The sequence below is a fragment of the Hyla sarda genome, chromosome 3 (genome assembly GCF_029499605.1).
Source record: "Hyla sarda isolate aHylSar1 chromosome 3, aHylSar1.hap1, whole genome shotgun sequence".
NCBI lineage: Eukaryota > Metazoa > Chordata > Amphibia > Anura > Hylidae > Hyla > Hyla sarda.
In genome coordinates this window covers 82,829,081-82,854,225 of record NC_079191.1, presented here as the reverse complement: position 1 = coordinate 82,854,225, position 25,145 = coordinate 82,829,081, and the positions used below count along the sequence as shown (strand labels likewise).

The window sequence follows — 25,145 nt, the reverse complement described above, 5'->3', positions numbered from 1 at the left end:
CCACACGTGTTAAATCCCTTTCTCTGTTAGGAACACACGTTGCAGATACGCTGCTAATTTTCTGCAGCTGAAAATGTGACAAAGGCAGAAATGGGTTAAACTGGAAGGGGAAATATTAAGGAAGATGTCATACATCACCTTTTCATCTTCAGTATTTCTTCAACGTGTGTTCCTACCCTCAAGGAGAATGAAACATACTGACAGATACTGACACACATTGTTCTGTAACAACCATCCCAGGTTTGCAACCCCAAGCCAAAGATACCAGTGTCTCAGCATGTTTACTCGAATTATGTGAACATTCTGGTTTTATGAAACATTTCAAAAAATGAAAGCAAATTACTGTGCATATTGATGTATCTTATTCATGCTCAGGTAGGGTAAAATTATAAAAAAAACAAAAAAAAACAACTATGTTTTGGCAAAATTTTGGAATCATCAATGGAGATTGGTGATTCATCACTGAATATCACTTTCATCCAATGCTCCACACATCGTAACGGCTTCTCTTTAGTCCCCTTTAACCCTGTTTTCTTCAGGTTAGATGTTAGTCCTGTTTTTTTTTTTTTTATATGTAAATCTGTTAAATATAACCGGAATGCAAAATTACAAGGCTACGTTCACACTGTAGGATGTCTCCGGCAGTGTGAAGTCCGTTATTTTAGGTATCGAGAAAAGCGTTTCAAGCACTATTTTTTCCCCGACAAAATTACGGCCAGCAAAATACAAAATAAATAAATAAAAAGAGGGAGTTTGACGGCTGAATTTGCCGGAGCATACCGGCAGTGTGAAAGGAGCCTAATCCGATCTGACCATGGAGTGAGTGAGCTCGTTTGTATAAAAAACAAACATTTATTGTATTGTAATCTTCTTGACATCACGGGAGACAGTACATAAAACAAGAAATCTTCATATAAAGGCAGTCCTTAGTATAAGTAAATAATGTAGGAGGGTTATGTAGGCATGTCCATAAATCTTGTCTCACCAGCTGGGATTTCTTCCTTAGTACTTTATCCAGTGTGCTGGATCCATCCTTAACCCCTTAAGGACGGACCCATCTTTTACCTCAATGACCAGGCTCTTTTATTTTAAACTTGACATGTGTCCCTTTAAAAGATAATAACTTTAGGACACTTTTTCTGAGCAGAGCGATTCTGAGATTGTTTTTTCGTGACATATTGTACTTTATATATGTGGTGCATTTTTGTTGACATTTTTTTGTGAAAAACTTCAAAATATTGTGAAAAGCTGAAAAATTTCTGGCGTTTTAAAAAAAAATTTTTTTATAGTGTACACTGTGCGGTAAAAGTGATGCTATATTTATTCTGTGGGTCAGTATGATTATGGTCATACCCATTTTATATAGCTTTCTATGTTCTTTTTCCTTTTCCGAGCAAAAATTATTTTTCTGCCATTCATTTTCCAACAGCCGTAACTTTTTTATTTTTCGTCAACGCCATTGAGTAAGGGCTTATTTTTTGTGGGATGAGCTGTACTTTTCATTTTTGCGATACGTGCTACCTTTTGATCTTTTTTATTCCGCTATTTGTACCAAAATTGGCAAATTTTGCGCTTTTTTTATGTTTTTTTTTACGGCGCTCACTAAGCGGAATAATTTACATTGTAGTTTTATAGTACACGTCATTACGGCGTGGCAATACCTATTATGTATATGATTTGTGTTTTTGATCTTTTTTGGTAATAATACAGAGCTTTTATTGGGAAAGGGGCATTTTTTTTTTCTTTTACACTTCATACTTTTATTGAAGAACTTTTTATTTTATTTTTTACACTTTTTACAGGTTATACTATGCTGCAATACATTTGTACTGCAGCACAGTTTAACCTGATAAGCTGCAGACACTACAGCCTGTGCGATCCAGCCTCATGATCTGACCTCCTGCTGCCATAGCAACCAACGGCGACCTGCGATCGTATCGCGGCACCACCATTGGAGAACAGGGGGAGAGCACTCCCCCTGTCAATACTATAGATGCCGTGATCAGGATTGATCACGGCACCTAGAGGGTTAATGCTGCCGGGACCGGCGCGATCCCGGCACCGGCAGCTGTGTGATTAACAGCCATGTCCTGTCCCCGACCTCCTGCGCTTCCTGCGGCAGTGCAGGAGATCGATATGACGTATGCATACATCCAATTGTGTGAACGTGTCAGATTATTGGACGTATGCATACGTCCTATAGCGGCAAGGGGTTAAATGTCCATTTTAAGATGGCCGCCTCTGTTAGCTTCCGCTAGCTGTCATCCTCCTTGTTCTGGAGCTGTGCAGGATGTCCTTGGAGACCTTCATCCGTTCCTCCCTCTGTTCGTCCCATCCTGGCTTTCTCTGAAGAAACTTATGCTCAAATGATGGGTGTGTCCATCATGATTGAAGGTGTGTCCTTTATAAATGTGGGTGTGTCCATCATGATTGAAGGTGTGTCCTTTATAAATGTGGGTGTGTCCATCATGATTGAAGGTGTGTCCTTTATAAATGTGGGTGTGTCCATCATGATTGAAGGCGTGTCCTTTATAAATGTGGGTGTGTCTATCCCAAGTGATCCTGTGTCTACTATCCATAAATATACAAATATGGTTTATTAAAAGTATATATCTCCTCCTAGTGGGTTGGCTGAATTTATATATTTAACTTGTGGGTGTATACATTATGTCATGTTATGTTGTTATCTGATTGGATACTACTAGCTCTACAAATATGGTACTTCTCTGAAGTCTCGACATGACTATTCTCCTGCTACATATATATACTGAAATAGTATATAGTGTGTCATGTTGTCTATCTATAGACATGATTTCCTTTGACAACTGGTGAGCATGTGGCATGTATTTAATAACCTTGGTTATTATGTGATATTAAAAAATACCACAAATACATCTCATAATATTTTACATTTGCCCCTGTTTTGAGTTTAAAAACATATTTGATACTCAAAAGAAAGAATTTTCAATAAACAATTACCATATAAATTTTGATTACCAAATCCTTACTTAGTGTGTATATATATATATATATATATATATATATATATATATACACCGTATTTATCGGCGTATAACACGCACTTTTTAGGCTAAAATTTTTAGCCTAAAGTCTGTGTGCGTGTTATACGCCGATACACCCCCAGGAAAGGCAGGGGGAGAGAGGCCGTCACTGCCCGCTTCTCTCCCCCTGCCTTTCCTGGGGTCTAGAGCGCTGCTGTCGGCCCTTTTCACCCCCTGGTTATCGGCGCCGCTGCCCGTTCTGTCCCCCTGACTATCGGTGCCGGCGCCGATAGCCAGGGAGAGAGAAGCGGCGCCGACAGCCAGGGGGAGAGAAGGGGCAGCGGCACCCATTGCCGGCGCCGCTGCCCCGTTGCCTCCCCCCATCCCCGGTGGCATAATTACCTGAGTCCGGTCCGCGCTGCTCCGCTGCTCCAGGCCTCCGTCGTGCGTCCCCGGCGTCATTGCTATGCGCTGAACGGCGCGGCGCTCTGACGTCATGCGCCGCGCCGTGCATAGCAATGACGCCGGGGATGCACGACGGAGGCCTGGAGCAGCGGAGCAGCGCGGACCGGACTCAGGTAATTATGCCACCGGGGATGGGGGGAGGCAACGGGGCAGCTGCGCCGGCAATGGGTGCCGCTGCCCCTTCTCTCCCCCTGGCTGTCGGCGCCACTTCTCTCTCCCTGGTTATCAGGGGGTGAAAAGGGCCGACAGCAGCGCTCTAGACCCCAGGAAAGGCAGGGGGAGAGAAGCGGGCAGCGACGGCCTCTCTCCCCCTGCCTTTCCTGGGGGTATATCGGGGTATACACGCGCACACACGCACCCTCATTTTTTCATGGATATTTGGGTAAAAAACTTTTTTTACCCAAATATCCGTGGTAAAATGAGGGTGCGTGTTATAGGCCGATGCGTGGTATACCCCGATAAATACGGTATATATATATATATATATATATATATATATATATATATATATAAACATTAACTAATAACTAAACCTGATATATTGCATATTTCATATGCAATATATTTATTAAAGTACAACACTATATTCGTGTAGCGACTGGTACGGGCCAGTAGTATTTACATTGACAAAGAAGGATAGTATAAATTGGATCATAGATGAACACGGGGTGAATGGTATATCCCTATCTAGTGGCCCTGCCTGGCAATACTGCAGGTCCCCTGTCCTAATGACCTGGGCCTACACTGGAACCTCCTAGTGACCCTAGGCTACAGAGGGGACAACCAAACAATAATACTGTGTCGCCAAGGAGCGGTTGAGCATGGCCATTGGCCCATGAGATCCAATATACAGTATAATATATTATGTATAACGCACTGATACTCTTTCAAGAATAGACATACATGTGGTAAATACAATACAATATAATATCAAAACCCGAGGGTGGTAACCAGGGGTATATAATAGTATTCATGTTTCAGACCCACAGTTGTATGTGTTGCATAGTTAGAGGTATACATATGCATTTGACGGAGATTGCATTAAGCCAACGAGTTTCGCTAATCCGTGTGGCTACAGCTAGCTCCTCAGGGATTATAGTAGAGAATACTGCGAAAATAGGGTCATGGGAGACCGTACATAAGGTAGCAATGCATCATCACATGTAAATGGAGAAGCGTACAGTAGATATACTTATATGATGGTATAGTGAAAGTGGTGGTTGGTGGGGAGGGTAGGATGGGGTACGGAGAAGTTGGTCACACCTGATGGCGGGATCCCAAAGTTATGTGATACAGTCCGGTCTGAGGGTCCCAAAGGGGAAGCTCGGGAGGGAGGGTAATGTCCAAATTTTGTAATACCAGTGCTAGGAGATGGATCAGATATGGGGATCACGGCGGGGATAATTTGATATAGAATGAAATACTCATATTTCGTTCCATATAAGACCAATTATTAGTAAACCTTTTCTGATTTTAACCAGCATACTGCAATCACATACTTTTAGTCACAAAATTCAAATACAGCCAGGGGCGGACTGACCGGCTGTTCCAATCGGATGTCGTCCGAGGGCCCGGCCGGGTGAGGGGGGCGCTGCCGCCGCTACTGAGGATCCTGAACACTTGTCCCAGATCCCCAGCAGACAGTCCTGCCTACTCCTGTATGCGCGGTACATGTACATACAGGAGAAGGCGCCCCTCTGTGTGAGCGCATCTGCGACTTACATAGAGGAGACGTGACCTCCGCCCCCACGCAGCGCAGGCGCCAACGACGTCACACATCGCCGCCTGCACTGTGGAGGAAGACAGACGCGGGACCCTGCTGCTGAGGAGATTGCTGAGTGGGACACATACAGGTGAGAATCATTTTTATTTTATTTTTTAACCTGGGAAGGGGGCTGCCTGCACCTACTAGGGGGGGGGGGACTCTAACTCTGCTGTCTACACCTACTCGGAGGGGGACTCTAACTCTGCTGTCTATACCTACTGGAGGGACTCTAACTCTGCTGTCTACACTTCCTGGGGGTGAGGGGAGACTCTAACTCTGCTGCCTAAACCCACTGGGGGGGCTCTTACTCTGCTGCTTATACCTACTGGGGGGGGGGGGGGTTTCTAACTCTACTGCCTGCACCTACTTAGGGGGGAACCCAAAACTCTGCTCTCTACACCTACTTGGGGGGGGGGACTCTAACTCTGCTGCCTACACCTACTGGGGGGACTCCAACTCTGCTGCCTGCACCTACTGGTGGGGGGGGGGACTCTAACTCTGCTGTCTACACCTACTGGGGACGGACGGACCCTAACTCTGTAGTCTACACCAACTTGGGGGGGCTCTAACTCTGCTGCCCACACCAACTGTGGGAACTCTAGCTCTGCTGTCTACAACTACTGGGGGGGGCGATAACTCTGCTGCCTAGACACCAACTGTGGGGACTAACTCTGCTGTCTACACCTACTGGGGGGACTCTAACTCTGCTGTCTACACCTACTTGGGGGGCTCTAACTCTGCTGCCTACACCTACTGGGGGGACTCCAACTCTGCTGCTTGAACCTACTGGTGGGGGGGACTCTAACTGCTGTCTACACCTACTGGGGACGGACAGACCCTAACTCTGCTGTCTACGCCTACTTGGGGGGGGACTCTAACTTTGCTGTCTATACCTACTGGGGGGACTATAACTCTGCTGTCTACACTTCCTGGGGGGTGAGGGTAGACTAACTCTGCTGCCTAAACCCACTGGGGGGCTCTTACTCTGCTGCCTATACCTACTGGGGGGGGGGGGTTCTATCTCTACTGTCTGCATCTACTTAGGGGGGAACCCAAAACTCTGCTCTCTACACCAACTTGGGGGGGCTCTAACTCTGCTGCCTACACCAACTGTGGGGACTCTAACTCTGCTGTCTACACCTACTGGGGGGGCTCTAACTCTGCTGCCTACACCTACTGAGGGGTGGGGGGAGACTCTAACTCTGCTGCCTAAACCTATGGGGGGCGCTAACTCTGCTGTCTACACCTACTGGGGGGGCTCTAACTCTGCTGCCTACACCTACTGGGTGGGCTCTAACTCTGCTGCCTACACCTACTGGGTGGACTCCAACTCTGCTGCATGCACCTACCGGTGTGGGGGGACTCTAACTGCTATCTACACCTACTGGGGATGGACAGGCCCTAACTCTGCTGTCTACACCTACTGGGGGGAAACTCTAACTCTGTTGCCTGCACCTACTGGGGGGGAGACTCTAACTGTGCTGTCTACACCTACTGGGGGGGGGGGGAACTCCAACCCTGCTGCTTGCACCTACTGGTGGGGGGGCTCTAACTGCTATCTACACCTACTGGGGACGGACAGGCCCTAACTCTGCTGTCTACACCTACTGGGGGGAAACTCTAACTCTGTTGCCTGCACCTACTGGGGGGGAGACTCTAACTGTGCTGTCTACACCTACTGGGGGGGGGGACTCCAACTCTGCTACCTACACCTACTGGGGAGGGAGGGACACTAACCCTGCTGTCTACACCTACGGGGGCGGGGTACTCCAACTCTGTTGTCTACACCTACTTGGGGGGAGGGCAACTCTAACTCTGCTGCCTAAACCCACTGGGGGGGGGGGGGACTCTAACTCTGCTGTCCACACCTACTGAGGGGGGGACTCTAACTCTACTGTCCACACCTACTTGGGGGGGACTCTAACTCTGCTGCCTAAACCCACTGGGGGGGGGACCCTAACTCTGCTGTCTACACCTACTGGGGGGGGGACTCTAACTCTACTGTCCACACCTACTTGGGGGGGACTCTAACTCTGCTGCCTAAACCCACAAGGGGGGGGGACTCTAACTCTGTTTCCTGCACCTACTGGAGGGGGAGACTCTGCTGTCTATACCTACTGGGGGGGCTCTAACTCTGCTATCTACACTTACTGGGGGGGGACTCTAACTCTGCTGCCTACACCTACTGAGGGGGGGGGGGGGGGAGACTCTTACTCTGTTACCTAAACCCACTGGGGGGGACTCTTACTCTGCTGCCTACACCTACTGGGGGGGGGGCTCTAACTCTGCTGCCTGCACCTACTGAGGGGGGGACTCTAACTCTGCTGTCTACACCTACTGAGGGGGGGACTCTAACTCTACTGTCCACACCTACTTGGGGGGGACTCTAACTCTGCTGCCTAAACCCACTGGGGGGGACCCTAACTCTGCTGTCTACACCTACTGGGGGGGGGACTCTAACTCTACTGTCCACACCTACTTGGGGGGGACTCTAACTCTGCTGCCTAAACCCACAAGGGGGGGGGACTCTAACTCTGTTTCCTGCACCTACTGGAGGGGGAGACTCTGCTGTCTATACCTACTGGGGGGGCTCTAACTCTGCTATCTACACTTACTGGGGGGGACTCTAACTCTGCTGCCTACACCTACTGAGGGGGGGGGGGGGAAGACTCTTACTCTGTTACCTAAACCCACTGGGGGGGACTCTTACTCTGCTGCCTACACCTACTGGGGGGGGGGGGGGGCTCTAACTCTGCTGCCTGCACCTACTGAGGGGGGGGACTCTAACTCTGCTGTCTACACCTACTGGGGGGACTCTAACTCTGCTGCCTACACCTACTGAGGGGGACTCTAACTCTGCTGCCTACACCTACTGGGGGGACTCCAACTCTGCTGCCTGTACCTACTGGGGACAGACGGACCCTAACTCTGCTGCCTACACCTACTGGGGGGGACTCCAACTCTGCTATCTACACTTACTGGTGGGACTCTAACTCTGCTGCCTACACCTACTGAGGGGTGGGGGGGGAGACTCTTAATCTGCTGCCTAAACCCACTGGGGGGGGGGATTCTTACTCTGCCGCCTACACCTACTGGGGGGGGGGGGGGGGGGCTTTAACTCTGCTGTCTTCACCTACTTGGGGGGGGGGGACACACCCTAACTATGCTGTCTACACCTACTGGGGGAAACTCTAACTCTGTTCCTGCACCTACTGGGGGGGGGGGAGACCCTAACTCTGCTGCCTACACCTACTGGGGGGACTCCAACTCTTCTTCCTGCACCTACTGGTGGGGGGACTCTAACTTTGCTGTCTACACCTACTGGGGACAGACGGACCCTAACTCTGCTGTCTACACCTACTGGGGACAGACGGACCCCAACTCTGCTGTCTTCACCTACTTGGGGGGGGGGGACACACCCTAACTATGCTGTCTACCACCTACTGGGGGAAACTCTAACTCTGTTCCTGCACCTACTGGGGGGGGGGGGAGACTCTAACTCTGCTGCCTACACCTACTGGCGAGGAGGGGGGGCTCTAAATCTGCTGTCTACACCTACTGGGGAGGGACACTAACTCTTCTGTCTACAACCTACTGGGGAGGGACGGACACTAACCCTGCTGTCTACACCTACGGGGGGGGGGGGGGGTGCTCCAACTCTGTTGTCTACACCTACTTGGGGGGACAACAACTCTAACTCTGCTGCCTAAACCCACGTGGGGGGGGGGGGTATTCTAACTCTGCTGTCTACACCTACTGGGGGGACTCCAACTCTGCTTCCTGCACCTACTGGTGGGGGGGACTCTAACTCTGCTGTCTAACCCTACTGGGGACAGACGGACCCTAACTCTGCTGTCTACACCTACTGGGGGGGACTCTAACTCTGCTGTCTACACCTACTGGGGGGACTCTAACTCTGCTGCCTACACCTACTGGGGGGACCTCCAACTCTGCTTCCTGCACTTACTGGTGGGGGGGCTCTAACTCTGCTGCCTAAACCCACTGGGGGGGACCTCTAACTCTGTTGCCTGCCCCTACTGGAGGGGGAGACTCTAACTCTACTTCTGTCTACACCTACTGGGGGACGGACGGACACTAACTCTGTAGTCTACACCTACTTGGGGGGGGGGCTCTAACTCTGCTGCCTACACCAACTGTGGGGGACTCTAACTCTGCTGTCTATACCTACTGGGGGGGGGGTGCTCCAACTCTGTTGTCTACACCTACTTGGGGGGACAACAACTCTAACTCTGCTGCCTAAACCCACTGGGGGGGGGGGGTATTCTAACTCTACTGTCTACACCTACTTGGGGGGGGGGACTTTAACTCTGCTGTCTAAACCAACTGGGGGGACTCTAACTCTGTTGCCTGCCACCTACTGGGGGGGGGGGAGACTCTAACTCTGCTGTCTACACCTACTTTGGGGGGGGGGGGGGGACTCTAACTCTGCTGCCTAAACCCACTGGGGGGGGGACTTTAACTCTGCTGTCTATACCTACTTGGGGGGGGGGACTCTAACTCTGCTGCCTACACCTAATGTGAGGTACTATGTACTGTGTTCCTGCCTAGCTAATATGGGGACAAACTACTAAACTAATAGGAGGGCTACCTACATAGGGGATTTTCACAGTGCCCCTCCCGAGACTAGATTCTGGATCAGCCACTGGGTGGAGGGGGTGCTGGCTACCTACTTGACTAACACCCTGGCTACTAACTTTGTACCTGGATGCCTAACTACTTACCTACATACCTGGCTATCTAACTACCTACATACCTGGCCTGCCTAAATACCTACCTACATATCTTGCTACCTACATACCTGGCTAACCTAACTATGTACATTCCTGGCCTTCATTAATGGCTGCCTAACTACCTAGCTAGCAACCTACCTACCTGGCTAGTCACCTACCTACATATCTTGCTTCCTGATCTACCTACCTAGTTACCTATTTACCTGGCTACCTACCTACCTGCCCTTTTACTGTGCAGGACACCAAGGAGGGCATTATTACAGTTTGTGGCCCTATGGATGGGCAGATTGTGTAGAGGAGGGGAGGGCACTGGAAAAATGTAATGTCTGACATGTTTGTCCTGCAGATGTTAAGAGATGGACATGGCGGTCTGATCCGGACAGAGAAGAAAAGGAAAGAGGACGCAGCTGATCAGAAAAATTGTGAGTCCCTTGATGTAACTGTAAGCACTTATATGGTATACACATCCTGTGTACAGCTGATATCTACCACCATATTGTCCTGTATATAATCACATATATTGTATACAGATCCTTTATAGTGTACTGGTCTGTATATAGTGGTTTTATACAGTACAGTATGGCGGTATTATCCAGTTATTGTGTGGTGGTAAATATTTACTCATTGTATACCAGTATTATTGGTCATTGAAAATTATTTTATCTACCTTGAAGTGTTTCACATATATACAATTTAGCTTATTTTGTGTGTATGGGTGGTGGAGGGATCAGCAGCAGAGGATCGCAGGGGGCCCTTACTTATTTTGGTCTGGGGGCCCTGAGTGTTGTCAGTCTGCCTCTAAATTCAGCTATAGTACATACATTTCCTGTACTCAGCACAATCATTCATTCACTGAATATAAATTTTCTTTCATTTGATAATTTGAACATGGTACCATTACATTTAAGTATCTCCAATAGGCCTATTTCCCAATAATTTAATTTATTCTTAAACTTAAAAACAACTGCAGTCTTTTTACCACATGGTACATAACATATGTACTTAGCCATGCATATGGTCCTGTCACTCAACCTTAAACTCAAGCTCGTGCACAGCTTATCCACATACATCATGTGCATTATTTAAAATGGCGAGGGGACTTTTATCAAGGGATTTAGAGCTCTTTTTTTGCTTAAAAAAGTCACACAAAAAGTCGCATTAGCACCCAAGCAAATTTTTGTGTGACTTTTGGCTGTAAGCAAAAAGCTACAAAAGAGCCTACGAAAGTAAATTTTATTTTTCACTTCGCAGTGGTCAGGGATTTATCATGTGCGAAAGTCGCACAAATAGTTGCAAGCCCTCCAAAACAGCGAAAATGTAAGCCAGCCCGGAGCTGTCTTACAAAATGACTTTGGAGAGCAAATTGTTATATTTCCTACTGGCCATGATCACAACTCCAGCGGGAAATATGATATAACTGTCACGATGCCGGCTGGCAGGTAGTGGATCCTCTGTGCCAGAGAGGGATTGGCGTGGACCGTGCTAGTGGACCGGTTCTAAGCCACTACTGGTTTTCACCAGAGCCCGCCGCAAAGCGGGATGGTCTTGCTGCGGCGGTAGTGACCAGGTCGTATCCACTAGCAACGGCTCACCTCTCTGGCTGCTGAAGATAGGCGCGGTACAAGGGAGTAGGCAGAAGCAAGGTCGGACGTAGCAGAAGGTCGGGGCAGGCAGCAAGGATCGTAGTCAGGGGCAACGGCAGAAGGTCTGGAACACAGGCTAGGAACACACAAGGAACGCTTTCACTGGCACTAAGGCAACAAGATCCGGCAAGGGAGTGCAGGGGAAGTGAGGTGATATAGGGAAGTGCACAGGTGAACACACTAATTGGAACCACTGCGCCAATCAGCGGCGCAGTGGCCCTTTAAATCGCAGAGACCCGGCGCGCGCGCGCCCTAGGGAGCGGGGCCGCGCGCGCCGGGACAGAACAGACGGGGAGCGAGTCAGGTAGGGGAGCCGGGGTGCGCATCGCGAGCGGGCGCTACCCGCATCGCGAATCGCATCCCGGCTGGCAGCGGAATCGCAGCGCCCCGGGTCAGAGGACGTGACCGGAGCGCAGCAGCGGGGAAAGTGAAGCGAGCGCTCCGGGGAGGAGCGGGGACCCGGAGCGCTCGGCGTAACAGTACCCCCCCCCTTGGGTCTCCCCCTCTTCTTAGAGCCTGAGAACCTGAGGAGCAGACTTTTGTCTAGGATGTTGTCCTCAGGTTCCCAGGATCTCTCTTCAGGACCACAACCCTCCCAGTCCACTAAAAAAAAATTTTTTCCTCTGACCTTTTTGGCAGCTAAGATTTCTTTGACCGAGAAGATGTCCGAGGAGCCGGAAACAGGAGTGGGAGGAACAGATTTGGGAGAAAAACGGTTGAGGATGAGAGGTTTGAGAAGAGAGACGTGAAAGGCATTAGGGATACGAAGAGAAGGAGGAAGAAGAAGTTTATAAGAGACAGGATTAATTTGACGCAAAATTTTGAAAGGACCAAGATAGCGTGGTCCCAACTTGTAGCTAGGGACACGGAAGCGGACATATTTAGCGGAGAGCCATACCTTGTCTCCAGGGGAAAAAACGGGAGGAGCTCTTCTTTTCTTATCCGCGAATCTCTTCATGCGTGAAGACGCCTGTAAGAGAGAATTTTGGGTCTCTCTCCATATGATGGAAAGGTCACGAGAAATTTCATCCACAGAGGGCAGACCAGAGGGCAAGGGAGTAGGGAGGGGGGGAAGAGGGTGACGGCCGTACACCACGAAAAATGGGGATTTGGAGGAAGACTCAGAGACCCTGAAGTTATACGAGAATTCGGCCCATGGGAGGAGATCTGCCCAGTCATCCTGGCGGGAGGAAACAAAATGTCGCAAATAATCACCCAAGATCTGGTTAATTCTTTCTACTTGTCCATTGGACTGGGGATGATATGCAGAAGAAAAATTTAATTTAATCTTGAGTTGTTTACAGAGAGCCCTCCAGAATTTAGACACGAATTGGACGCCTCTATCCGAGACAATCTGCGTAGGCAACCCGTGAAGACGAAAAATGTGTACAAAAAATTGTTTAGCCAACTGAGGCGCAGAAGGAAGACCAGGAAGAGGGATGAAATGTGCCATTTTGGAGAATCGATCAACGACCACCCAAATAACAGTGTTGCCACGGGAAGGGGGTAAATCAGTAATAAAATCCATACCAATCAGAGACCAAGGCTGTTCGGGGACAGGCAGAGGATGAAGAAAACCAGCGGGCTTCTGGCGAGGAGTCTTATCCCGGGCACAGATAGTGCAGGCTCGCACAAAGTCCACAACATCCGTCTCCAGAGTCGGCCACCAATAGAAGCGGGAGATGAGTTGCACAGATTTCTTGATACCCGCATGACCTGCGAGATGGGAGGAGTGACCCCATTTGAGGATTCCGAGACGTTGGCGAGGAGGAACAAAGGTCTTTCCTGGAGGAGTCTGCCTGATGGAGGCAGGAGAAGTGGAGATCAGGCAGTCAGGTGGAATGATGTGTTGCGGAGAGAGTTCAACTTCTGAGGCATCCGAGGAACGAGAGAGAGCATCGGCCCTAATGTTCTTATCGGCAGGACGAAAGTGAATCTCAAAATTAAATCGGGCAAAGAACAGAGACCACCGGGCCTGGCGAGGATTCAGCCGTTGGGCAGACTGGAGGTAGGAGAGGTTCTTGTGGTCGGTGTAGATAATAACAGGAGAACTTGATCCCTCCAGCAGATGCCTCCATTCCTCAAGTGCTAATTTAATGGCTAGAAGCTCTCGATCCCCGATGGAGTAGTTCCTCTCCGCTGGAGAGAAGGTCCTAGAGAAAAAACCACAAGTGACAGCATGCCCGGAAGAATTTTTTTGTAGAAGAACAGCTCCAGCTCCCACTGAGGAGGCATCAACCTCCAATAGGAAGGGTTTGGAAGGGTCAGGTCTGGAGAGGACGGGAGCCGAAGAAAAGGCAGACTTGAGTCGTTTAAAGGCGTCTTCTGCTTGAGGAGGCCAGGACTTGGGATCAGCATTTTTTTTGGTTAAAGCCACGATAGGAGCCACAATGGTAGAAAAATGTGGAATAAATTGCCTGTAATAATTGGCGAACCCCAAAAAGCGTTGGATAGCACGGAGTCCGGAGGGGCGTGGCCAATCTAAGACGGCAGAGAGTTTGTCTGGATCCATCTGAAGTCCCTGGCCAGAGACCAAATATCCTAGAAAAGGAAGAGATTGGCATTCAAACAGACATTTCTCAATTTTGGCATAGAGTTGGTTGTCACGAAGTCTCTGAAGAACCATACGGACATGCTGGCGGTGTTCTTCTAGATTGGCAGAAAAAATTAGGATATCGTCCAGATATACAACAACACAGGAGTATAACAGATCACGAAAAATTTCATTGACAAAGTCTTGGAAGACGGCAGGGGCGTTGCACAGGCCAAAGGGCATGACCAGATACTCAAAGTGTCCATCTCTGGTGTTAAATGCCGTTTTCCACTCGTCCCCCTCTCTGATGCGGATGAGGTTATAGGCGCCTCTTAAGTCCAATTTAGTAAAGATGTGGGCACCTTGGAGGCGATCAAAGAGTTCAGAGATGAGGGGTAAGGGGTAGCGGTTCTTAACCGTGATTTTATTAAGACCGCGGTAGTCAATGCAAGGACGTAGGGAGCCATCTTTTTTGGACACAAAGAAAAATCCGGCTCCGGCAGGAGAGGAGGATTTACGGATAAAGCCCTTTTTTAGATTCTCCTGGACGTATTCGGACATGGCAAGAGTCTCTGGGGCAGAGAGAGGATAAATTCTGCCCCGGGGTGGAGTAGTGCCCGGGAGGAGGTCGATAGGGCAATCATAAGGCCTGTGAGGAGGTAGAGTCTCAGCTTGTTTTTTGCAGAAAACATCCGCGAAGTCCATATAGGCCTTAGGGAGACCGGTTACTGGAGGAACCACAGAGTTACGGCAAGGGTTACTGGGAACCGGTTTTAGACAGTTCTTGGAACAAGAGGACCCCCAACTCTTGATCTCCCCAGTGGACCAATCCAGGGTTGGGGAATGAAGTTGAAGCCAGGGAAGTCCAAGGAGAATTTCCGAGGTGCAATTGGGGAGGACCAAAAGTTCAATCCTCTCATGATGAGATCCGATGCTCATAAGAAGGGGCTCCGTGCGGAAACGTATGGTACAGTCCAATCTTTCATTATTTACACAATTGATGTAGAGGGGTCTGGCGAGACTGGTCACGGGGATGTTGAACCTTTTGACGAGAGAGGCCAAAATAAAATTTCCTGCAGATCCAGAGTCCAAGAAGGCCACTGTAGAGAAGGAGAAGGCAGAGGCAGACATCCGCACAGGCACAGTAAGACGTGGAGAAGCAGAGTAGACATCAAGGACTGTCTCACCTTTGTGCGGAGTCAGCGTACGTCTTTCCAGGCGGGGAGGACGGATAGGACAATCCCTCAGGAAGTGTTCGGTACTAGCACAGTACAGGCAGAGGTTCTCCATACGGCGTCGTGTCCTCTCTTGAGGTGTCAGGCGAGACCGGTCGACCTGCATAGCCTCCACGGCGGGAGGCACAGGAACAGATTGCAGGGGACCAGAGGAGAGAGGAGCCGAGGAGAAGAAACGCCTCGTGCGAACAGAGTCCATATCTTGGCGGAGTTCCTGACGCCTTTCGGAAAAACGCATGTCAATGCGAGTGGCTAGGTGAATAAGTTCATGTAGATTAGCAGGAATTTCTCGTGCGGCCAGAACATCTTTAATGTTGCTGGATAGGCCTTTTTTGAAGGTCGCGCAGAGGGCCTCATTATTCCAGGACAATTCTGAAGCAAGAGTACGGAATTGTACGGCATACTCGCCAACGGAAGAATTACCCTGGACCAGGTTCAACAGGGCAGTCTCAGCAGAAGAGGCTCGGGCAGGTTCCTCAAAGACACTTCGGATTTCCGAGAAGAAGGAGTGTACAGAGGCAGTGACGGGGTCATTGCGGTCCCAGAGCGGTGTGGCCCATGACAGGGCTTTTCCGGACAGAAGACTGACTACGAAGGCCACCTTAGACCTTTCAGTGGGAAACAGGTCCGACATCATCTCCAGATGCAGGGAACATTGGGAAAGAAAGCCACGGCAAAACTTAGAGTCCCCATCAAATTTATCCGGCAAGGATAAGCGTATCCCAGGAGCGGCCACTCGCTGCGGAGGAGGTGCAGGAGCTGGCGGAGGAGATGACTGCTGAAGCTGTGGTAGTAACTGTTGTAGCATAACGGTCAGTTGAGACAGCTGTTGGCCTTGTTGCGCTATCTGTTGTGACTGCTGGGCGACCACCGTGGTGAGGTCAGCGACAACTGGCAGAGGAACTTCAGCGGGATCCATGGCCGGATCTACTGTCACGATGCCGGCTGGCAGGTAGTGGATCCTCTGTGCCAGAGAGGGATTGGCGTGGACCGTGCTAGTGGACCGGTTCTAAGCCACTACTGGTTTTCACCAGAGCCCGCCGCAAAGCGGGATGGTCTTGCTGCGGCGGTAGTGACCAGGTCGTATCCACTAGCAACGGCTCACCTCTCTGGCTGCTGAAGATAGGCGCGGTACAAGGGAGTAGGCAGAAGCAAGGTCGGACGTAGCAGAAGGTCGGGGCAGGCAGCAAGGATCGTAGTCAGGGGCAACGGCAGAAGGTCTGGAACACAGGCTAGGAACACACAAGGAACGCTTTCACTGGCACTAAGGCAACAAGATCCGGCAAGGGAGTGCAGGGGAAGTGAGGTGATATAGGGAAGTGCACAGGTGAACACACTAATTGGAACCACTGCGCCAATCAGCGGCGCAGTGGCCCTTTAAATCGCAGAGACCCGGCGCGCGCGCGCCCTAGGGAGCGGGGCCGCGCGCGCCGGGACAGAACAGACGGGGAGCGAGTCAGGTAGGGGAGCCGGGGTGCGCATCGCGAGCGGGCGCTACCCGCATCGCGAATCGCATCCCGGCTGGCAGCGGAATCGGAGCGCCCCGGGTCAGAGGACGTGACCGGAGCGCAGCAGCGGGGAAAGTGAAGCGAGCGCTCCGGGGAGGAGCGGGGACCCGGAGCGCTCGGCGTAACAATAACAACTGGACAAAGGAGCCCGGGCTGACATCACTCTGCAGCCGCCTGGGCTCTGTCTGATTCTATCCCCGCTACCCTAACTTAATGACGGGGACACTGATTTACATCCCCCCCCCTTGTCTCCCACCCGCCCTCACCGCACATCTTCTGCCGATTACCTGCTACAAGACTGCAACTCCCAGCATGCCCTCACTGTATGGGCATGCTGGGAGTTGTAGTCTTGCAACAGGTAGCATACAGATGGGAGATGTGCGGCATGGGTGGGAGACAAAGGGTGATGTTCAGCTGGGCGGGGAGATGTGTAGTAGCCGTCCCTGCCATCCCTCAGCACTGCGGTACACACTGAGAGATGGCAGGGACGGCTCCTGCACATCTCCTGGCCCGGCTGCAGGAGTCCCGGGTGGTTGCAGCGGGGGGGGGGGGGGGGGGGGGATGGTGACAAGCTTGTCACTCTCCCGCACCACATGACTACAACTCCCAGCATGTCCTTACTGTAAGGGAATGCCGTGAGTTGTAGTTGTGCGGCACGGGATATACGCGGGTGGGTGACAATAAATGTTTTAACCTATTTTCTTGTTTTTATTTTCTTTTTCTCATTTCAGATCCATGTATCCAGTGGACTACTTCGAATTTGGTGGACTGCGTCGAAGAGCAATGTTTTTTTCTTCTTTCTGTTTTATGTTAACAAAATGGTTAACGAGGGCTTGTGGGTGTTTTCTTTTTTGAATAATTTTTTTTTCAATGTGTTGTGTTTTTTTTTATTTACTTGACAGGCTTAGTAGTGGAAGCTGTCTAATAGTCGGAGTCCATAACTAAGCGGAGCTTAGCGTTAGCCCCAAAAACAATTAGCGCTAACCCCCAATTATTACCCCGGTATTCAATGCCACAGGGGTGCCAGGAAGAGTCGGTACCAACAGGCCCGGAGCGTGAAAAATAACGCTCCTGAGCCTAGGCGATAATAGGCTGGCATTATTTAGGCTGGGGAGGGCCAGTAACAATGCGCTGGGGATCCGCTCGTGTGAACGTAGCCTAAGACAGCTTCCACTACTAAGCCCTCGTTAACCATTTTATTAACATTAAACAAAAAAAAAACGCTGGTCACTGTACTCCTCCGATTCTAAAGTAATCCACAGGATACACGGATCTGAAATGAGAAGTAAAAAATAGTTAGTACATTTAGGGGGGGAGGGGGGAGTGGTAAAAAAATGTAATGAATACATATACATATATATATATATATATATATATATATATATATAAAACATTTTTTTCAAAGCTGCAACTTGGTGTTCTGAAGTCATTTATTGGTGTTTGCTTATGTGTGCTAACAAAATGGTATTCAAAAGTGATTTATTGGTTTTTGCTTATGTAAGCCAAATTTATCAACCCCCTGTGATAGTATAATAAATGTGTCATACATAAGCAAAACTAAAGCAAAATAAAAAATGCCTACAGAACTCGCTTACCAAAGCAACGATGATAAATGTCCCCGATGGAGAGCAGAGGCATGCTTAAAGCTATCAAATGTTTTTTTTTTATTACAAATCCTTTTAAACATCTTACAAGATGCAACAATGTGTAAGTACAATACTTTAGTTAACCTTTACCAAGTTAGTTTACTCACACATCTTACATTTATTGTACTTCTTAACAATATCAAACTTCTCATGCTAACATGCAATCCTTGTCCATAGGATAATACAGTTTTTTTTACTTCTACAAAGAGAGATAAAAGCAGATACCATTAGTTACATATTTTTACAATGTCAGCATTAACTTCTACATGTTCATCTATACATACCATATCCTCTCTCACACCTCTCTCTCTATGGATTATTATACATCTCTACCTTTACCATAAAAGGAAGTTGGGAAGAGTAAACATACACAATCACATGTTCTTTCTTTATCTTATTGATAATGTATATTACATTAATTTATCCGTCACTAACACATAACATAACTAACTTTTTACACAATATTGCATTGAGCCGTTATACTTAGGCAAGGTCAGGTTACCATTTAATCATTAACCCCTTAACGACGCAGGACATATATTTACGTCCTGCGCCGGCTCCCGCGATATGAAGCGTCGCGTCGGTCCCGGCGCTCATCAACAGCCAGGACCCGAGGCTAATACTACACATCGCCGATCGCAGCAATGTGTGGTATTAACTCTTTGGAAGCGGCGGTAAAAGCTTACCGCCGCTTCTAAAGTGAAAGTGAATGTATCCCGGTTAGCCAGTCGGGCTGTTCGGGACCGCCGCGGTGAAATCGCGGCGTCCCGAACAGCTTACAGGACACCGGGAGGGCCCTTACCTGCCTCCTCGGTGTATGATCAATGAATGACTGCTCTGTGCCTGAGATCCAGGCAGGAGCAGTCAAGCACCGATAACACTGATCACAGGCGTGTTAATACATGCCAGTGATCAGCATTAGAGATCAGTGTGTGCAGTGTTTTAGGTCCCTATGGGACCTAGAACACTGCAAAAAAAAAAAAAAAATTACAAAAAAGTGTTAATAAAGGTCATTTAACCCCTTTTCCCATAAAAAAAAAAAATTAAACAGTGTAAATAAAAAAAAATAACATGTGGTATCGCCGCGTGCGTAAATGTCCGAACTATAAAAATATATCATTAATTAAACCGCATGGTCAATGACGTACGCGCAAAAAAATTCCAAAAAAGCGTATTTTGGTCACTTTTTATACCATTAAAAAATGAATAAAAAGTGATCAAAAAGTCCGATCAAAACAAAAATCATTTCAATAAAAACTTCAGATCACGGCGCAAAAAATGAGTCCTCATATCGCCCTGTACATGGAAAAATAAAAAAGTTATAGGGGTCAGAAGATGACATTTTTAAACATATAAATTTTCCTGCATGTAGTTAGGATTTTTTCCAGAAGTACGACAAAATCAAACCTATATAAATAGGGTATCATTTTAATCATATGGACCTACAGAATAATGATAAGGTGTCAAGGTGTGTTTTTACCGAAATATGCACTGCGTAGAAATGGAAGCCCCCAAAAGTTACAAAATTGCGTTTTTTCTTCGATTTTGTCGCACAATGATTTTGTTTTCCGTTTCGCAGTGAAATTTTTGGGTAAAATGATTAATGTCACTGCAAAGTAGAATTGATGACGCAAAAAATAAGCCATAATATGGATTTTTAGGTGGAAAATTTAAAGGGTTATGATTTTTAAAAGGTAAGGAGGAAAAAACGAAAGTGCAAAAACTGAAAAACCCTGAGTCCTTAACCTCTTAAGGACACAGGGCGTATGGATACGCCCTCACACCCTGGGCCTTAAGGACCCAGGGCGTATCCCTACGCCCTGGTGTTTTCCGGTCCCTGCCGCGCGCCGGGCAGAGATCGGAAGTGGATGCCTGCTGAAATGCTTCAGCAGGCATTCAGGGCAAACGTCGAGGGGGGCCATGTAGGCCCCCCATGTCGGTGATCGCCGCAAATCGCAAGGGAAATCGCCCTTGTTATCTGCGGCGATACCGGGCTGATCAGGTCTCTGGGACCCGACCACCCGGTAATTTTGCATGATCCCGGTTGTCACAGACAGCTAGGACCATGCTGGAGGCATGCCACCTCCTCCTATCCCCTGCGATCCGTCGGTTAGCTAACCGACCAATCGCAGGGGAGGGACGGTTACTTCCTCCCACCCTGCCCGGCCCCTGGAAGTCCGGAGAGGACGGGAGGAAGACTGGAGGACGCGGCGGGGGACGGGGGAGTGCTGGGGCCCGGCGATGAAGACGACGGCGGCGGCGACAGGTGAGTTCCTCTTCAGCCGCGGTCGGGCCCTTTACAGCAATGCACGTCGCCGTAAAGCGACATGCATTGCTGTAATGGGACCCTGTATACTACAACTCCCAGCATGCCCAGACAGCCCTTGGCGTCTGGGCATGCTGGGAGTTGCAGTTTTGCAACATCTGGAGGTCCACAGTTTGGAGACCACTGTGCCCTTCCAGATGTTGCAAAACTACACATCCTCAGCATGCCCTTACTGTCCAGGCATGCTGGGAGTTGTAGTTCTGTAACATCTGGCCCTTCAGATGTTGCAGAACTACAACTCCCAGCATGCCTGGACAATTTTGGCATACTGGGAGTTGTAGTTTTGCAACAACTGGAAGGGCACAGATTGGGAACCACTGTATTAGTGGTCTGCAAACTGTAGTCCTCCAGGTGTTGCAAAACTACAACTCCAAGCATACTGGGAGTTGTAGTTCGGCAACATCTGGCTCTAAAGATGTTGCCGAACTACTACTTCCAGCATGCCTGAGAATGTTTGGGAGTAGTGGTTTTGCAACAACTGGAGGCACACTGGTTGGGAAACATTGTCTGTTTCCTAACAGTGTTTCCCAACCCGTGTGCCTCCAGCTGTTTCAAAACTATAACTACCAGCATGCACTGATAGACTGTGCATGCTGGGAGTTGTAGTTTTGCAACAGCTGGAGGTTCCCCCTCCTGTGAATGTACAGGGTACATTCACATGGGCAGGGGGCTTACAGTGAGTATCAGGCTGCAACTCCCAGTATTGCCGGACAGCCGTTGACTGTCCAAGCATGCTGGGAGTTTTGCAACAGCTGGAGGCACCCTGTTTGGGAATCACTTGCGTAGAATACCCCTATGTTCTCCCCTATGCAAATCCCTAATTCAGGCCTCAAATGCACATGGCGCTCTCACTTTGGAGCCCTGTCGTATTTCAAGGCAACAGTTTAGGGCCACATATGGGGTATCACCGTACTCGGGAGAAATTACCTAACAAATTTTGGGGGGCTTTTTCTCCTTTCACCCCTTATGAAAAGGTGAAGTTGGGGTCTACACCAGCATGCTAGTGTCAAAAAATTTATTTTTTTACACTAACATGCTGGTGTTGCCCTATACTTTTCATTTTGACAAGAGGTAAAAGGGGAAAAAAGCCCCCTAAAATTTGTAACGCAATTTCTCCCGACTACGGAGATACCCAATATGTGGGCGCAAAGTGCTCTGGGGGCGCACAACAAGGCCCAGAAGGGAGAGTGCACCATGTACATTTGAGGTGATTTGCACAGGGGTGGCTGATTGTTACACTGTCTGACAGTTCTTTTGAACAGTGGGCTGTGCAAATAAAAAATTTCGTACAGCGCACTGTTCCAAAGATCTGACAGACATCAGTGGGGGTAAGTGCTCACTGTACCCCTTGTTACGTTCCTCAAGGGTTCTAGTTTCCAAAATGGTATGCCATGTGGGGGTTATTTTGCTGTCCTGGCACCATAGGGGCTTCCTAAATGCGACCTGCCCCCCGAGCAAAATTTGCTCTCAAAAAGCCAAATATGACTTCTTCTCTTCTGAGCATTGTAGTTCGCCCATAGTGCACTTCAGGTCAACTTATGGGGTACCTCCATACTCAGAAGAGATGGGGTTTCAAATTTAGGGGGGTATTTTTTTCTCTTAACCCTTGCAAAAATGTGAAATTTGGGGGGAAACACACATTTTAGTGAAATTTTTTTTTTTACGTATGCAAAAGTCGTGAAACCCCTGTGGAATATTAGGGCTCACTTTATTCCTTGCTACGTTCCTCAAGGGGTCTAGTTTCCAAAATGGTATGCCATGTGGTTTTTTTTTGCTCTCCTGGCACCATAGGGGCTTCCTAAATGCGACACGCCCCCGAGCAAAATTTGCTCTCAAAAAGCCAAATATGACTCCTTCTCTTCTGAGCATTGTAGTTCGCCCGTAGTGCACTTCTGGTCAACTTATGGGGTACCTCCATACTCAGAAGAGATGGGGTTACAAATTTTGGGGGTATTTTCTGCTATTAACCCTTGCAAAAATGTGAAATTTGGGGGGAAACACACATTTTAGTGAAATTTTTTTTTTTTTTTTACATATGCAAAAGTCGTGAAACACATGTAAGGTATTAAGGCTCACTTAATTCCTTGTTACGTTCCTCAAGGGGTCTTGTTTCCAAAATGGTATGGCATGTGTTTTTTTTTGCTGTTCTGGCACCATAGGGGCTTCCTAAATGCAGCATGCCCCCCAAAAACCATTTCAGTAAAACGTACTCTCCAAAATCCCCTTGTCGCTCCTTCGCTTCTGAGCCCTCTACTGCGCCCGTCGAACAATGTACCTAGACATATGAGGTATGTGCTTACTCAAGAGAAATTGGGCTACAAATATAAGTATACATTTTCTCCTTTTACCCCTTGTAAAAATTCAAAAATTGGGTCTACAAGAACACACGAGTGCAAAAAATGAAGATTGTGAATTTTCTCCTTCACTTTGCTGCTATTCCTGTGAAACACCTAAAGGGTTAAAAGGCTGATCGAATATCATTTTGAATACTTTGGGGGGTGCAGTTTTTATAATGGGGTTATTTGTGGGGTATTTCAAACCTGAACTGGTCCCTGAAAAATAGTGAGTTTGGAAATTTTGTGAAAAATTGGAAAATTGCTGCTGAACTTTGAAGCCCTCTGGTGTCTTCCAAAAGTAAAAACTTGTCAATTTTATGATGCAAACATAAAGTAGACATATTGTATATGTGAATAAAAAAATAATAATTTGAATATCCATTTTCCTTACAAGCAGAGAGCTTCAAAGTTAGAAAAATGCAAAATTTTCTAATTTTTCATAACATTTTGCGATTTTTCACCAAGAAAAGATGCAAGTTACCAAAAAATGTTACCACTATGTTAATTTAGAATATGTCACGAAAAAACAATCTCGGAATCAGAATGATAACTAAAAGCATTCCAGAGTTATTAATGTTTAAAGTGACAGTGGTCAGATGTTAAAAAAATGGCAGGGTCCTAAGGTGTAAAATGGCTGGGTCCTTAAGAGGTTAAGGGGTTAAAGGGTTACTCAACTGGTGCCAGAAAGTTAAACAGATTTGTAAATTACTTCTATTAAAAAAATCTTAATCCTTCCTGTACTTATTAGCTGCTGAATACTACAGCGGAAATTATTTTCTTTTTAAAACACAGAGCTGTCTGCTGACGTCACAACCACAGTGCTTTCTGCTGACATCTCTGTCCATTTTAGGAACTGCCCAGAACAGAATATGTTTGCTATGAGGCTTTCCTTTTACTCTGGCAGTTCCTAAAATGGACAGATGTCAGCAGAGAGCACTGTGCTCGTGACTCAGCAGACAGCTCTGTGTTTCAAACGGAAAAGAATTTCCATTGTAGTATTCAGCAGCTAATAAGTACAGGAAGGATTAATATTTTTTAATAGAAGTAATTTACAAATCTGTTTAACTTTCTGCCACCAGTTGATTTAAAAAAAAAAAAAAAGTTTTTCACCGGAGTACCCCTTTAAATCTCAACTGTCATGAACTCTGGGAGCTATAACCTACACACAGCCTTTGTACTGTGTGCAGATGGTGTGTACAGCACTCATTTCTGCAGGCTTTCATCGCCCCAAAAAATGCTTTAGATCACAGCCACACACAGTCGGATAGGCGTGGCGCGAGGTACGTTATGCCCCACCGTCGCCACGCCCACCCTCTGTGTCAGCGCTGGGACCGCTGTGTGATTGGCACACATGTCCCAATGCATGCGCCCCTCAACTCACCTAATGTGCGTGCCGCCGCGTGCCTCCTCCGTGCGCGAACAGGACAGTTCCCGGTACTAGAGGCAGAGAGGAAACGCGCTCTCTGCCTCTAGCACTGCGCAGGCACACTGAGGAGGCAGACGGCGGTGGGAGCGAGCGCTCACTGGGGAGCAAGCACTTGCCTGGATAACACGCGGTGGCGCGCACGTTAGATGAGCTGAGGGGCGAATGCGCTGGGACCTATGTGTCAATCACACAGCGGTCCCACCGCTGACACGGGGTGGGCGTGGCAGCCGGGGGGCATAGCGTACCTCGCGCCACACCTATCCATCCGACTGTGTGTGGCTGTGATCAAAAGCATATTTTAAGGATGATGAAAGCCTGCAAAAATAAGGTAAAAACAATGCTGTACACATCATCTGCACACAGTACAAAGGCTGTGTGTAGGTTATAGCACCTAGAGATCATGACAGTTGCGCTTTAATCCCTTAAAACATTAATAGTTTTTTTTTATCCAATGTATATTTCTGTTTTAATAAGCTCCTTATTAAGAAAGTCATTAAATAATTCAAATA

The 25,145-nt window shown here is 48.2% G+C and overlaps 1 protein-coding gene across 5 annotated transcripts in view; it reads left to right on the top strand.

Annotated features, from left to right (window-relative positions):
- Positions 1–25,145, top strand: part of LOC130360580 (galactose-3-O-sulfotransferase 2-like) — a 90,098-nt gene that overhangs the window by 25,203 nt on the left and 39,750 nt on the right. The window contains exon 1 of one of the 5 annotated variants that reach the window (XM_056563107.1): positions 10,324–10,405. The exons of 3 other annotated variants lie outside the window; for them this stretch is intronic. The gene's annotated coding sequence lies outside the window, so the exon portion shown is untranslated. Of the gene's footprint in view, positions 1–10,323; positions 10,406–24,843; positions 24,965–25,145 lie in introns of those variants that run through there. One more of the 5 variants, XM_056563108.1, reaches the window with a different exon arrangement.